Source organism: Triticum dicoccoides, chromosome 4B, assembly GCF_002162155.2.
Source record: "Triticum dicoccoides isolate Atlit2015 ecotype Zavitan chromosome 4B, WEW_v2.0, whole genome shotgun sequence".
Classification (NCBI taxonomy): Eukaryota; Viridiplantae; Streptophyta; class Magnoliopsida; order Poales; family Poaceae; genus Triticum; species Triticum dicoccoides.
Genome location: NC_041387.1, coordinates 180140686 through 180146685, shown reverse-complemented (window position 1 = coordinate 180146685; position 6000 = coordinate 180140686).

Genomic DNA, 6000 nt, shown 5'->3' with positions numbered 1-6000 from the left:
CCAGCTGGCCGGCCCAGCAAGCCAGCCCAGCCCACCACCGCCGTCGTCCTCCTGGCGCCAGTCGGCCAGGCGTGTGGCCGGCGCGCGCGCACGGCCGGAGCGCCACGCCACCAGCCCGTCTGCCTGCCTCCCCCGCCAGCGCGACGCCGCGGCGCTTCTTCTCGGTGCCGCCCCGATCCCCTGGCCTTATCCCCCTCTCTCTCCCGTGCTGCTCTCTCTCTCTCTCTCTCTCATGGCCGAACACCACCGTCGCCGCCGTTCGCCATAGCCGCCGTCTCCGACCACCCCTCGCTCCCCCGACTAGCTCAGGAGCTCCGCCTCGACTCCCTCTTCCTCCTCACCGCTCCACAGCTCCCCGGAAACCCTGCATCGCCGCCACGTCGCCGTTCCCCTCTTCGGGCTCCGATCATCGTCGCCGTCGAATTCGTCGTCTCCAGCGCGTCCCCGAGCCCGCTAACCACCTCTGCAGCCCCGCGGTGAGCCCCCGGATCGTTTCCCCCTTCTCCCCTGGTCTCTCCCGACCTCTAGGCCCTAGCCCCACTTTGGCCGAGAGCTCCACGCCGTCGGCGATGTCGCCGTCATGGCCACGGTCGCCGTAGCGCCCAACTGAGCACACCATCGTGCTCCACACCTCACTAGGAGCACGTAGCACGCACCAACACCTCCCTTAACGCCCTGCAACGCCGATTCCGACCGCACCCGAACTCCGGCCGCCGCAGCCGAGCTCGCCGCCGTCAACTCCGGCCACCCCGAGCCCAACCACCACCACCAATAGTCGCGGCTCAACCTCAGCAACACGTAGATGCCTTCCGCCGTCCATTTGGTTGCCGGAATGGCAAAAAGCACTTTCGCCGCCGTCTCGGGCCTCGCCGGCGTCATGTCGCCGGTGGGGTTTGACCTGTCCGACCTGAGGTTTGACCCCCCAGGGTCACTGACGCGTGGGCCCTGTCGGACAGGTAGTTAGTTAGTACTAATTACCGTTAGTCAACCCCCCCCCTGACACTGACAGTGGGCCCCAGCGCCACTAATTAGTAATTAGAATTAATTTAACCCTGTTTAACCCCCCTGTCACTGACGTGTGGGCTCCACACGTCAGGTTTGACTCCAGCCAGCCGCAGTTGACCACTGACGTCATGCTGACGTCATGCTGGCGCAATAATTATAATTTCTGGATTTAAATTAAATCAGGAAATTTCATAATATTATTTAAACTTCAAAAATTCATAACTTTTATTCTGTAACTCCAAATTGGACAAATTATATATGAAAAATGATCAGAAAAATCCAATCTACCCATCTGTACTATTTTCATGCATGATCAAACAAGTTAAATTGATGTTTTAAGCAGAACAAGGAAAAGCACTTTAAAAGACCATATTTGAACTTAAAATTTGAATCCTTGATTCAAATTTGTTCAAACCCCTCTGTTCTTAGTTGCATTAGCCCAACACACTCATATTGCCATGTTTCATGCATGCATCATATTGTTGCACATTGTTTGGTGATGGTTGTGTATCGATGTCCTTTGCGACAGGTTCTGCCCCCGAGGAGTACCGTGATTACCCTAACGAAGAACCATATCAGTGCATCGAACCATCAGGCAAGCAACCAACCATTTGATCATATCGATACAATCCCATGTTCTCGCTCCTGCTCTCTTTTACTGCATTAAGACAACGCAATTCAAACTGCTGTGTGCTACGGTAGTTGAACCCATTTCCTCTGCATGACCTGTCATTGCCACAGTAACTAGATGAAACCCACTAGCATGTGTAGGAGTTGCTTGAGCCATATGTATGTGTTGTTCCTACCTTGCTATGCCTGCTATGCTTAGAGTCGTGTCAGGTCTGATTCATCGGGGTGATGGGCTGGAGTGAAATGATTATGTCGGTAATGAGAGTGGTGTGGTGAACACGATTTGGTAAAGGTATCGATGAGAGGCCATGTAGGAGTACATGGTGGGTTGTTTCATTGAAGCCGACCTTAAGCACTGAGATCTGTATGTGTGATTTAAGAATCAGCTACTACCATGCATTGGGCCCGAAACCAATGGACCCTCTCGGCTTCTTATTCACCCTAGTTCTCCGTCCAGGAGTTGCAAGTAGTTTCTGGTGTTTGTAGCCTACTGGAGGCCGTGGACAGCGCTGACCGTAGGGGTGGGCTGTGATGCGGTAGGTACGTGGCACGGTGTACCGAATACCCGTTAGGTATCTCGGGAACCCTGTTCACATCGTTCGGGGCCGTATGGGAAACCTCGGCCGGACTTCCTGCGGATGGAACCTGGATAGGCGATAAACCTGGACTGGAGGCTTAGGTGATTAGGTAGGTCGTGGCCGACACCCACGTTGGGCTTCCGCTTGAAGGTTGCCGAGTACATGTCGTGTAAACGACGGTAAGTGGTGAGAGCGTGTATGAAGAAGTACACCCCTGCAGGGTTAACATGATCTATTCGAATAGCCGCGTCCGCGGTAAAGGACTACTTGGTTGCTTATACAGTTCATAGACAAGTAAATGGAAACTACTAAAAGCCTCAAGATAAGTGTGAGTGCCGAGGATGGCTCTTCCGTAGGAAGACGGAGGCGGATCCTCGGTAGTGTATTGAATTGGTGAGTAGTGGACTCGTGTGCGCAAAATCATTTCAGTTGGAGTATCGTAGGATAGCCTAGCCAAGAGTCAAAGCTGGCTTGCTGCAATAACTCCACCAACCCTTCTTGATACTATGCATGTATGTAGGATCTGATGTAAGTCTTGCTGAGTACCTTTGTACTCATGTTGCTATAATCTACATTTTTACAGAAGACGCTGCAACCCCTTCTGATGGGTTCTATGTAGACGTTGACATCAACGAGTAGGCTAAAGACCCAGGTGGTGACCCTGAACTTGTGAAGGACCTTGTAGTATAGCTAGGCTTCCCAAGCCTCTTTTATTTTACTAGTTGTCTGTACTCAGACAAGCTACTTCCGCTGCTGGTTTGTATGACTGTATGACTTGTATGTTGGGTCGTGTGACCCGTACCTTTGTGTATGTTATGTATGGCTCACTGAGCCTTAAATAAAGTACTTGTGTCATAGAGTCATGTTGTGATGCTTCGTTGTATTTGCACATATCGAGCATATTGTGTGTATGATTGAAATGCTTGGTATGTGTGGGATCTGACTATCTAGTTGTTTATCTTTAGTAGCCTCTCCTACCGGGAAATGTCTCCTAGTGTTACCGCTGAGCCATGGTAGCTTGCTACTGCTCTGGGACACTTAGGCTGGCCGGCATGTGTCCTTCTTCGTTCCTGTGTCTGTCCCTTCGGGGAAATGTCACGCTTTGAGTACCGGAGTCCTGTTAGCCCGCTACAGCCCGGTTTACCGGAGTCCTGCTAGCCCAGTGCTACAGCCCGGACCCACTTGCTGATGACCGACACGTTCGAAGCTGGGTCATGGATGCCTGTCCTTGTAAGTCTGTGCCACTTTGGGTTTACGACTAGTCATGTCAGCCCGGGCTCTTTATCATATGGATGCTAGCGACACTATCATATACGTGAGCCAAAAGACGCAAACGGTCCCGGGAAAAGGTAAGACGACACCCGTGGGGATACCGTGCGTGAGGCCGCAAAGTGATATGAGGTGTTACCAGCTAGATCGATGTGACATCGAGTCGGGGTCCTGACACGAATACTCCATAGTAATTATCGAACACTTAGATCATGTCCGGATCTGCAAGATGATCTTCACATACCACCGTAGAGAGAATGATATTTCACAAATGTAATCTGCTGATAGCTTTAGACAACGTGACATGACACTACGGTCGGGTCATTATTCGAACCGTCTTCTCACAACCAGCCACAGCGCATATTGCGAGGCGGTTTCCTCGGCACGTCTTGTCAAAGCAGAGATCATGTCCCCTTATCACGGGATTCCCATCAATACGGGTATGGGTAACCCAATCGCACCATCAATCGTGGCGCTTGGGAAATAAGCGATTCTCAGCGGGCAAGTGGGGAGGCGCACCGCTTTTGTCGCCTTTATAAAGGGATAAGGGTTCCCCATTTTTACCCATGCCTTCTTCCTTCTTTGCTCATCCTTGCCTCCTCGAGCTCCAGTGCCCTAGCCCAAGCCTTCTCCGCATAGCTAAACATGTCCGGAGCAGGAGGCAAGTGGGTGGCCTCCACCGTGAAGGAGAAGCATATTGTGAATCTTTGGGCATCCAGATACTTGGCCGTAGACATCACGCACCGGCTACCGGACGACGGGAAGATCATTCTAACTCCGGAACCCCACGAGAGGGTCGTGTTTCTCGCCCACTTCGTCCGTGGACTGGGATTTCCACTTCATCCCTTCGTCCGCGGGCTTATGTTCTACTACGGGCTAGATTTCCATGATCTAGCCCCAAATTTCGTCCTCAACATCTCGGCGTTTATCGTCGTGTGCGAGGCCTTCCTCCGCATCAAGCCTCACTTTGGCTTGTGGCCACAAATCTTCTGCGTGAAGCCGAAGATCGTGAGCGGCCAGCAAGCGGAGTGTGGAGGGGCCATGGTGGGAAAGATGCCTAACGTCACCTGGCTTGATGGCTCCTTCGCAGAGACCGTGAAAGGGTGGCAATCGGGGTGGTTCTACATCACCAAGTCGCGCGATGCCAACTGGGTGGCGGCCCCCGAATTCCGACCCGGAATCCCCATGCGGCTCACCTCCTGGGAAAAGAAGGGCCTGGCCTGGGGTGAGCCTGCGGAGCTGACCGGACTTCAGAACTGCATCAAGAACATGAAGGACAAGAAAATCAAGCTTGTCAACATGGTTCGGGTCATGCTTGTCCGTCGGATTCTTCCGTGCCAAAGACGGGTATTCAATCTGTGGGAGTTTGTCCCGGCCGAACACCAGACGCTTCAAAAGCTCTACGGCATGACGCACAAAGACACATGGAAGGCGCTGTTCAAGGCCTCCGAAGCACCTCCTCCCACATCCGAGGACCGTGGACTTCATGCCACGCGGCTCCCCCGTCTGGTGAGTTTTCTAACTACCACCGGATTCAGTTTTTCCCAATATATTCATGGGGGAATCTTAAGTCATTGTGTGTGTATTTGATCAGGAATATGTGGAGACGGCGGAGCAGATTGACTGTCCGGCTCCACTGCCAGAAGGTCCAGCAGATGCTCTCCTGACGGAGATGCTAGTTCTGGCGCCCTACAAGGCACCGGAGAAGAAGGCCGAAAAGAAGGGCCCGGGGACCAGGAAGGGTCTCCGACGTAAGGTTGTACCGGACGCCTCGTCCGAAGACGACGAGGCACACTCCTCCCCTGAAGGGGAGGAAGAAGACGAAGGGGCCGCCCCATCCGGAGAGGATGGGGCCTAAGAAGGCTGGCCAGGGGGGCGAGAAGGGTACCTGGCGCAAGGCCGTCATACCCTCGTCGTTCGAAGACGATGAGGCAGATTCCTCCCACGGAGGAGGGGGAAACACGAGGAAACTCTGCCTCCCCGCACCAGGGAGGAGAAGAAGAGGAAAGCCGCCCCGGAGGGGGAGGCTAGGACGCCCAAGAAGGGAAAGGCGTCCCTTCCGGATTACTCCACCACTGCTGCCTATAGCGAGGAGGAGAGGCTGCCCAGGGGGAAGCCCCTAGTATGATCGTAAGCATCCGCACTCTATTGTACTTTAGTGCGACTTCGCTTCATAGTCTTGTTATAACACCGAACATATATGCAGTCCGGCAAGGATCCATCCCGAGGTATCATCTTCGGATGGGTCCTTGAGTGATTCAGCGATGAACTCACTCTCAACGGCACTACTCCTCGGCCTGCGATGACACGGAGGTGTTGTCCCAAATCCTCCCAGAGCAGGGGGAGGTGACTCTGGAGACGCCCCAAGGCGGAACTCCAGACGTCAGGCACACGGGGTATAAGATCCCCGTGGATTGTGCCGACGAGAGCCGTAGCAAGCCGGGATCTCAGCCGGATACTGTGCCGGAACCTCCAATGGTTCCGGATTCGGGCAGGCAGCCCCTCGCTAGGGAGGGCG